We start from the raw sequence: 11,143 nt of genomic DNA, 5'->3' as shown, positions 1-11,143 counted from the left end.
CGAAAAAGTTTGTATCTTGGTGTGGAAGCCTCGAGATCGCAAGACCTTTTTAATTGCTAGAGATTGAAATTCAAGAGCTTCATTCTCACCAAATATCGTGGGTTCAAGTCTCACTGAATTTGAAATATTGTTCCAGGTAATCTTCCTTCATATACTTGTGTTACCTTCTGACGCCTCTCTTCTCCCCCCACCCCCCCTTTTCTAAGGCATAGAATGGATTTGGAGACCAAAGAAAACTTGAAGGTTTGGCGAACATGAAGTCATATCGAATCCCCGACTTTAATGCAAATACTTGGTAGCCTCCTAAAAAGATAATAATTATTTTATTGAAGACACCAATTTAACATAGCGGCTTGCCCCCTTTAAATCAAATGGGATCCAAAGTTTAACAAAATAATGTTATCTCAGCTCGATTTTCAAGTGTTAGTTGAATGGATTATATTCCATCGTACTTTGGACAATGATTGAGGGATTATGTATCTTTTGAACTTATGCGACTGAACTCAGAATGAAACTCTAAGCTGCACCATGAAGAGGATCAAGTCATACCGCAGTTCATATTGGGTGATTTTTTTTTTTATGTCCTAACTTTTGCCTAGGCTGCCTTTTTCGAGATTTTTAACCTAGCAGACATTTGTTTTTGGGCCGTACAAAGTTTAGACTCATGCGGGTCAGGAGTGTAGGAACATGCAGTTTAGGCTCGTACATCAAGGAGCGTTGCAACTTCAAGTATAATACTTCTTCAAAAACTTGCCATTGATAGGGCCAATTCTCATGCCATTTGCATCAACCAGCTTGTAAGCCCCACTTGAATAAGCTTCTTGCACGACATATGGCCCATCCCATTTTAAAGTGAACTTCCATACAGGCTTATGGGAAGTAATAATAGGTCTTCTTATGGAAAGGACTTGATATCCTACTTAAAAGGATCTTGGGCAAACTCTTTTATCGAAGGCACAAGACAATCGAGCTTGATAACATTCAAGACTCTGTTGAGCTTCCAACCTCTCATCAAGAGCCTCCAACTCTGCTAATCAAAGTCGAGCATTTTCTTCATTCATGATCCCTTCTTGAATAGCTAATCGTAATGAAGATATTTGACGCTCGAGTGACAAGACGACTTCGACTCCATAAATGAGTGCATAAGGGGTCACTTGTGTTGGCGTGTGGTGAGTTGTCCTATATGCCCACTGAGCTTCTTCCATATGGTCATGCCAATCCCATTTGGATTTGGAGACGACTTTCTTTTAACAAGTTGCATAAAGTCTTATTGAGTGCCTCGGCTAGACCATTGGCGGCAGCATTGTACATAAAAGAGTTACGTTTCTTGAAGCCAAAGAGTTCACAAATCTTATTCATCATCCTACTGTCGAACGGCTTGCCATTATCCGTTATTATGTAATGAGGAATGCCAAAGCGATAGATATTGTTTACTCGGATGAAACTTGCAACTTTCTTCTTTACTTCCTTAAGAGCAACAACTTCAGCCCATTTTGAGAAGTACTTAGTTATAGCCAAGATGTATAGGTGCCCACCAGAGAACTTTAGCAGTGGTCCAACAACATCTAATCCCCAAGCGTCAAACGGCCAGGATACAACGGTCGGGTGCAACACTTTAGGAGGTTGATGAATAAAATTCGCATGGAATTCATAAGCCTTGCATCTTCGAGCATAGTCCAAACAATCTCTTACCATCGTTGGCCAATAATATCCTATCTTTTTTTATATGGAAGTGGAGCTTTGGTCCAGACTGGTGTGACCCACATACCCCAGAATGTGCCTCTTTCAGAGCTTGGAGTGCTTCTTCTTCCCCTAAGCATCGCAAGAGTACTCCCTCGAATGACCTTCTGTATAGAGTATCTTTGTAGTAAAGGAAGCGAGGTGCATGATGACGGATTTCAGTGCTTCAGAAACAACAACAAGATGCTTGAGTTCATTTTCTTCACCTTCAGCCTTATTTGGTGGCGGTACTACCCATTTTTGGCAGACAGTAACTTCCGTTTGATCAGGTAGGGTTAACGATGAAGCTAGGGCATCTAAAGCATCAACCTTCTTATTTTCTTTCCTTGGCACATGTTGAATAGTCATGTCACCGACCCACCCCATTAAGTTTTTAGCATAATCATAATATGGGCGTAGTTCAGGTTTCTTGACCTTGTAACTACCTAAAAGCTGGTTGATCACCAACTGAGAGTCACCAAAGACTTGCGATTACAACCGCTTTATTTGGACAGCCATTTCAAGCCCAAGTATTAGTGCTTGATACTTAGCAACGTTGTTAGAGCAGATTTGCGTCAACGTAAAAGAGTAGGGCATAGCTTTACCTTGAGAAGTGACAAATACTACACCAGCACCAGCTCCTCCGTGATGTGTAGCACCACATCAAAGTACATCTTCCATGGTGGTTGAACTTCAATGACCATTGCATCCTCATTAGGTAGTTTTCCAGTTAGCTCCCAATCACCAGGCATAGGGTGATATGCCAATAAGTCCAGTAATGCTTGTCCTTTTATAGCCTTTTGAGGGATGTACACAATTTCAAAATGTTGAAACTGGAGGTACCACCTTGTTAGTAGATCACTAAGGACAGGTTTTGATATCACGAACTTGATGGGATTTGCTCTAAAAACCAAACGAACGACATGAGCTTGAAATTAGTGCTTCAACTTTTGGATTGAGAAGACTAGCACCAAACATAACTTTTCAATTGGCGAATAATTCAGCTCATTTGGTGCCATCATCCTGCTCAAGTAACAAAGAGAGTTTTCTTTCCCTTCACTATTTTCTTGGGTCAACAACGCTCTGAAAAACCTTTCTTGTGCTGAAATATATAGTATCAATGGCTTTCCAAGTATAGGGGCTGCCAAAACTGGAGGCTTCATCAACTAAGTTTTGATACCTTCAAAGGCATTGCTACAAGCTTGGTCCTACTTGAAAGGAATGCCTTTCTCCATGAGGTGACTGAATGGTTGGCACCTCCCAGCTTGGTTTGAGATGAATCTCCTAAGGTATGCTAGCTTTCCTTGCAGACTTTTTAATTCATGAATATCTCGAGGCTCAAACATTTTCAAAATTGCATCTACTTTGGCTTGATCAATTTCGATCCCTCGATGCCGGACAATGAAACCAAGGAACTTTCCAGAAGTAACTCCAAAGGCAGATTTCAATGGATTCATCCTAAGTTGGTACCTCTGGAGCAACTCAAACACCATTCTCATGTCTTTCAAGTGGTCGCTCTTCTTTCTTGATTTTACCACCAAGTTGTCAACATAGCATTCGACATTCTTGTAGAAAAGGTCATCAAAGATATTCTGCATAGCTCTTTGGTAAGTAGCACCATCGTTCTTCAAGCCAAAAGGAATTACCTTATAACAATAAATACTCTTTGGGGTACAGAATGCAGTAAGCTCTTTATATTTTGGTGACATGCGAATTTGGTTATAGCCCGACGAATTGTCTATGAATGACATTGCCTCATAACCAATAGTAGCATCGATCATCAGCTCTGGAATAGGAAGCGAGAATTCATCTTTGGGACACTCATTGTTGAGATCCCTGAAGTCAACGCACACCCGAATCTGGCCATTCTTCTTCCTTACAGGGACAATACTTGAGACCCATGCTGGGTATTTAACTTCACTAATAAAGCCAACTTCAATGAGTTTGTTAACTTCACTTTCAATCAAGGGAACCAAGTCTGGCCTAAAGCGCCTTTGAGCTTGCTTAACAGGACGAGCGCCATTCTTGATTGCAAGGTGATGAACCGCTACTTTAGGGTCCAAGCCAGGCATCTATTTATAACTCCAAGCAAAGAAATCCATATACTCCTTGATTAACTCAATATAAGTGCTTTCTTCGTCGACTGCTAGTAAAGCACTTACATAAGTGGACCCCGGTTCTTCGTCGGTGCCAAGGTTTATTTCTTTCAAAGCGTCAACTGTTGCATTTCCCTCTTCTTCAAATTTAGGCGGAGCATCCTTTGTGTTTTCATCTTCTTGAGGGTCCCTATTGTTGAAGGATATGTGATAACATGGTGAAACATCCTCCAATTTTATGTCATCCTCCATTAGAGATGATATACCGTGCTCGCCTTGTGTAGTAATATGATACGAAGAACCCACACTTTCTTCGTTTTCATAATGTTCTTTAGTGTATACCACATTGTATGGCTTCATCTTTAGTGCCTCATCACACGAAACCATGACTTTTGTTTGTCGCCTGATTCTAGAAGGAACCAGACGTTGGAAATCCTTAGAGATCTTCGAAATTTTGGGCGAAGCGGGTGTTCTTGTATTTTGATAATCTCTCTGGAACTTGTTCCTCTTCTTTAATGGACCCAATCTCTCAAATACAGAAGTCCTCATAGTTGGTGTTCCAAGTATATTAAATACTGAAGGTCTGTTAAAACTGGCAGATTCATCTTCTATAGTGATATAATTATTGCTTGCCCTTCTTATGGAGATGTGAACTGGTGATGGTTTCTTGTATCCCATACCTTCACGTGGTTAGCTTGTAACAACTTCTGACGGGAGCTTCCCTAATTTTGACGGCTCATTGGGATTGTATCCAGCCTTTACAAATAACTTGTAAGCATTGGTATCAAAACCTTCATCTGTACTCTTCGTAGGAAGTGCTATATCTTATGGTGAATTCTGAGACAAAGACTTTCTAAGTAGTTTCGAGGATGACTTTATCGCCTCAATCCATTTGATCTGAAGAGTTAACCCCTTTAGCATGTGTTTTTGGAGATTAGATGATTCACTTTCATCTTTCTAGGGATATATTGGAGTGCAAAAGTTACTTTCTTACCGTGAGATACAATGTTCCCTTTATGAGAATTATTTGGGTTAGGTTGTACCTCCTCAGAAATAGTTTTAGTTTTATCGGCAACCACCTCAGCTCTCTTAGTCGTGGACTCATCATTCTTTTTATTCATGACATCATCAACATTTAGCTCTTTCACAATGCGGTTCTTCAAGTAGAACTTTGCATCGGCGAAGTTTGACTCAACCTCAGTGAATGGCTCGTCATCAGAAACTAACTTCTTCTCGACTTTAACCTCATAGTATTTCAAACATTGATGGTAGGTAGATGGAACCACTTTATTCTAATGTATCCAAGGCCTTCCAAGTAAGACGTTGTATGAAGTCTTTACATCAATCACATGCAGCCATGCACTTGATTGCATATCTTCAATGGTGATTCCTTACCTAATTGCACCTATGGCTCTTTGCCCCCCTTGGTGGAATCCTTGGATCATCACACGACTTTTAGGAATACCAAGTTCTTTCACAGTGCGAATTGGCAAGATGTTCACTGAGGATCCTCTATCAGCTAAAATTCGATTTACCCTTTTATCACGCATATAACCAACCAGGTACAACGTGCGGTTATGAAGAGTGTCACCTAGTAGAAGATCGTTATTTGTGAACGTAAATTTTTCCTCGCACGCGTTAACTTCTTAAGGAATAGACTCGATGCGATTTTCTGAAGATGGTGCCAACGGTAGGTCATCACTCTTTTCTTCCCCTTTATCAGCATTGTAACAAGAGGCCCCAATACCATCATGGAAAATCTTCACACGGAACCAACATGGCAAGAAATCTTCCAAGGTCACTGGATGTCATGGCTTTTGAGGACTCCACTTTTGCTTTCTTCAAACGACTAACTAGATTCTGTTTTCTTGGTCTTTTTACCATCATTTTTCTTGTTGGTTGTTCTATTGATTCTTTTCGTGGGCTCCTTCTATGGCGCCTACGACGAGTCACCAATGTCCAACCTTCATTATCACTAGGTTGATCGACTTCAACTTTGTTGTTCTCCAGTAATTCTTCAGGTTTACTTTCTTTAAAACCACATAATTTATCCTAACTAAATGAGCCAAAGGTGATATAAACTTGGTTTGCGCTTGCTTTCTCATCTTTAAGCACGATCTTCTTTTCACAAGCCAAGTCCATAACTTTATCCTTGAAGACAAAGCACTTTCGAGAGGGTGGCTCGCAAGTCGATGGTATTTGCAATAATTTGGGTCGTTCGTTTTACCAGCTTCATTTGGCCGCTTCATCTCCGGAAGCTCAATGAGATTTAATTCGAGAAGTTCTTCAAATATTGCTGGCACATCAGAATCCAGAAAAGGGTACTCCTTCTTTTGCATTTATTTTAGAGTCAACTTCCCACTTGGTTTATCTTGAAAAGAAGTGGATCGTACTCTGCTTCTTATTCACCTTCATTATGAACTTCACATGTGATGTTTTGAAATTCATAGCTTTTTTGTTTTCAGACGCGGGCGCAAACTTTCTCCATTTCCTAACTTTTTGCTTGTCGTCCCCTTTGCGAGGCTTATTGATAAGTGGAGATTTTGATTACTTAGTCCAAAAGCGTTTAATTATGTTCCCGAAAACTGATGAAATGTGCTTAATTGCAGGAATATTGGAAGATAAACTCCCGAGATGAAATCCAACTCAAGAAGGAGCAATATGAACTCAAGGACATAAAAGGCACAGAATCTCAGAAGTGCGGACCGCAGAATATCATATGTGGCCACAAATTATGAAGGAAAAGTCAGCAGAGTTTGGTGCAAAGTGCGGTACGCACATGAATTGTGCGGCCGCAAAAGATGGGCCAGGAGCAAAGTTCAGAGAATGTGCTTTCCAAGTCCCTCAAAAGTGAGGACCGCACAAGAATTGTGTGGCCGCAAAAGTAAAAGCGCGGACAGACAAAGATCAAGTGTGGCCGCACATGTATAAGTGTGGACCGCAGAAAGAGCGCCATGTGGCCGCAGATCAGAATTATGTGGCCGCAGATCAGAATTATGTGGCCACAGACTTCAAGTCCTGACAAGCTGAAGAAAAGTGCAGACCGCACATGGAATTATGCGGTCGTAGAACGTCCCGAAGAGCATTTTTGTCTGAAATTTCTAGACTGTATAAATAGACGAGTTTCACAATTTTAGGTTAACTTTTGACATCAGCTGCTACATTAGCCGTTTCCTTTTACTCATTTTAGTAGTTTTTCATATTTTGAGCTATTGTAACATAGATTGTATCATTTTAATCGTGCAATATGAGTTTACTTATCATTTCTTCTTCTATTTCTTCAATTGCAAGCATGAGTAGCTAGATATTTACTAGGGTTGTGAACCAACCCTACTGTGTAAACTTAATGGGTATTTAATTTAATGCTTGTTTATGGTTGGGTGTTTATTATTTAGCCTTGTTTATGCTTTAACTTGTAGAATTAATAGTTGCAAACATTAGTTCATGCCTAATTGACTTAGTCTCTACTTGAGAAAGAGAGACTTAGTCTAGGAAAAATTGGCTAACAAGAAATTGGGTCAATCGAGAGATTGATAATCCCAATTAAAGGGTTCAACCTAGAGATAGTAATAACCTGACTTGAGCTTTTATCAACCATTTTGTTCAATACTCATTTGGACTTGAGAAAGACAAATCGGGCAAAATCACTCTCTGACCGAGAGGTATTGAGTGGGTAATTGAGTGTTGATAGCTATAATACACCCCGATCAATAAAACAAGCATTAAGGTTTATATCCCATCAGGCAAACACCCAGGTGATGGTCATAGCTCTAGGCTTTTACAAAACTTGAAAAATAACAAAAACATTCTCGTAGTTTTATTTCTCAACGTACAATCTTAGATTTAAATTAGACTTAAAAACAACCCAATTTTGTGGAAGTGTAAATTTAGATAGTCAAATTCATACACTACACTATATACTACTAACTCCCATATATAGCTCCCTGAGGAATTCGACCCCGACTCTTGTTGGGTACTATTATTGCATAGACCATTTCATAACCTTGAATTAAGGTGTGAAATTGGAAGAGATCACTCATAGATAGGCAGCCTTTCATTTCTAGCGGAGGCCATGCTTAACTCTATGTCATGGGCACGAGTCGCAAGTTCTTCAAATGTTCTAGGCTTGATACCTTGCAAGATGTAGAGCAATCTCCAATGCATGCCTTGGATGCACATCGCTATGCCATAAGCTTCACTAAGCCTCTCTTTGCAGTTGAGGCTTGCATTCCTCCAACGATTGATAAAGTAGATAACGGGTTCACCCTTTCGTTGATGAGTATTTGTAAGTTCTATCATACTCACAGTATGTCGCGTACTATAAAAGTGATTAAGGAACTCTTGCTCTAGTTGATCCCAGCTATCAATAGATCCAGCCTCGAGGTCTGTGTACCAGTCAAAAGCATTTCCTTTTAATGAGCGGACAAATTGCTTGACGAGGTAATCTCCATAAGTCCCGTCATTGTTGCACATCTCAACAAAGTGCGCCACATGTTGTTTTGGATTGCCTTTGCTATCAAACTGTTGAAATTTTGGAGGTTGATAGCCAGCAGACATCTTTAATATATCGATTCTTGAAGTGTACGACTATGCGTAGGTAAAAGAGGACTTAGAAGAACCTTCATATTTGTTTTTTATTATCCCTTCAACGAACTTCTTTAGTTGATTGATTCGAATCATCCCTTCCGAAGAGACTGGAATTTCCTTAGTGGATGCAACTTATCGTGGGGGAGGATCAATCTCTTGAACTTCTAGGAGTTTGCAAGGTGCATGGGTGTATTCTTCTTCCATCAAGATTCCCACCCTGTCTGTTAGCTTGTCAATTCTAGCATCTTGATTTTGCATGCACTTGGTCAAGCCAACGATTGCTTCCGTCAAGTTTGCCAATTGCTCTTCCATAGATGAAGTGTTTGTCACCATGGCTTGCATGATTGTTGTAGATGATGGGAAGTAGCATGGATTGTCACAAAAATTAATTCTTGAATGGCTCACGCTATGCGGTGTAAGTGGGGATGATCCATCACTTGAAGCATCATCATCTTCCTTCACAGCAGAGTTCTTGGATCCGGAGAGGTCAAACGGAGCAAGAGTTTTTTTGATTTTTTTAGCAACATTGCTTCCTCCTTCGGGGGCATTTGTGGAAGATCTTGATCCTTTTGAGGATGAAGATCCGAAAATAGGGTTGATGCGGACGACACTTGGAGTGCTTGTTTTCCTAAAGAGCTTACTTTTCTCCTTGTAACTGGTCCAAAGCTTCCAAAGGTAACATCGAGGATGCTTTCTACATCAGCATAAAATCTGGAATTAACATCCTTGATGGAAGTTGATCTGAGGTTGATTTTCTTTGAAGCCATTTCGATATTCTTAAACTTTGATAATTGAAAAGTTGAGATGAGAGGTAGATATTGTCCCACTGGGCGTGCCAGAATTTGTAGACAATAAATTTGCATCAAGAAAATAAAATCAAGACCGAAAATATTGCAACAATCGTAGTATTTGATTTCAAATAATATGAGTGTACAATCTCTACAAATCCTCTGATTCTTCTTTCCAATAGTAAATAAATCCAAGGGCCTTTGAGCTTGATCTTGAATATGTAGTTGTTGCCATGAACGATGATCTTGAATTCAACTAGATTTAAACTCGTACTCCTTGAATCTTGATTTGTTCTTCGTTCTTGAGCTTGAAATTGATTGCTTGAAGCTTGAAACTTGTAGAGAAATTTACGGTGTTTGATCCACGAGCTCTCTCTTGCTTCTTGTTATAACTTCTGGTGTCCTTTCTGGGTTATGAAGACCCCTATTTATAGTTCTCGGAGGAAAAAGTTATGATAAGAACAACTCTTTCCGACCAATCAAATTGAAGTCTGACAAGGCCGCATTTGATTGGCCAGAACATGTCACTTGCACACGTGGCACGATTTCATTAGCCTTTTAATGTGACTTGGCATGCCTTGTCATTTTGACACATGGCATGATCCCGGAGGTGGATCCATGATTTAAATCTTATGGGTTCAATTTTAAGGTTTTTAACATTGAACCCATTATATTTTTAAAATTATGGGTTCATATCTACTATTTTTACAATTTTAATGAATTTTACATATAAATTTTTACTCCGCGTCGAAAGTTATGGATTCAGTTGAACCCGTAGTCAGTACACTATATCTGCCTCTGCATGATCCTATTGGCTCTTCCGCTTGACTTGGCGTGCCACGTCATATGACACGTGACACCAAACTGGGCTTCTAGGAAGATGACATCTTAGGCTTAATGAAGTAGGCTTATCACTTTAGCCCAATTAAATGGGATAGCCCAATAATATTGGACCTTTATTTAAATCAATTTAATTTGATTTAAATAAGTCAATATATATTAGCCCATAATATTTATTTGGGACAAAATATATTTAATTTGAGATTAAATTCGAAATTCTTATGGATTTAAATTTAATAAAATTTTAATTGCCTAAAAATAGCGTGCTCATAAACGAGATAGTGTGTTGTTCTGGTTGAGTTTGGTTCATTGTATCGATGTTCATGAAATTGCTCATGATGTAAAGATGAGAGTTTGTGAGGGTGTGTGAAGAGGTAAATAGAGCGTTCTAGTTTAGTCTTTCCTAGAGAGAAGTGGGAGAATCTCTCTAACCCATCTTGGGAACGTTGTTGCCATATCTCTAGTTTAGATAAAACACGAAGAACTTCTTGGTTAAAAGTGTATTACCTTCTCAGATGGGTCTACATAGTATGAATTTGAATGAGTTTTGAATATATAAATATATAAATAAGTAAAAAGAAAATTTGTATAGCACATAATCAAGTTATTGTCCGATAAAAATTTATTCATACTGGCTTCGTACCTGAACTAAATAAATATATAATATATGTCTTGACAATTACGACTATCACTAAATCATAATTTTGTCCGATAAAAATTTATTCGTACGGATTTTTTACCCGAACTTAACAATATATGATATATACCTTGACAAATATGGCTATCACTAAGTCATAATGAATTAATATAAATTTTATCTTTATTTATTTATTCAAATATGTTAGTATTGTTTATTGTAAACACCATTACAAGTAAATTGTTACCGTCTTCGCCCCATGCTATTTAGTCAACAGTCTTGCTATTTAGTCAACAGTCTTTGCCGAGTAATTCATGTCACACTATACGTAAATTTAGTCCACTCTCCGTACAACCTAAGAAGGAACGTGAACACCCCCCCCCCCCCCCACAACCCCAACAAAAATAAATAAAAAAGTAAAAAACCCCAATCCCATATTTATTTAACTTTTCAATATTTTTTTGTCAATTTCACGT

This window comes from Nicotiana tabacum, chromosome 2, assembly GCF_000715075.1.
Source record: "Nicotiana tabacum cultivar K326 chromosome 2, ASM71507v2, whole genome shotgun sequence".
Lineage (NCBI taxonomy): Eukaryota > Viridiplantae > Streptophyta > Magnoliopsida > Solanales > Solanaceae > Nicotiana > Nicotiana tabacum.
The sequence above is the reverse complement of the archived record's forward strand: the minus strand, read 5'-3'. Positions refer to the sequence as shown.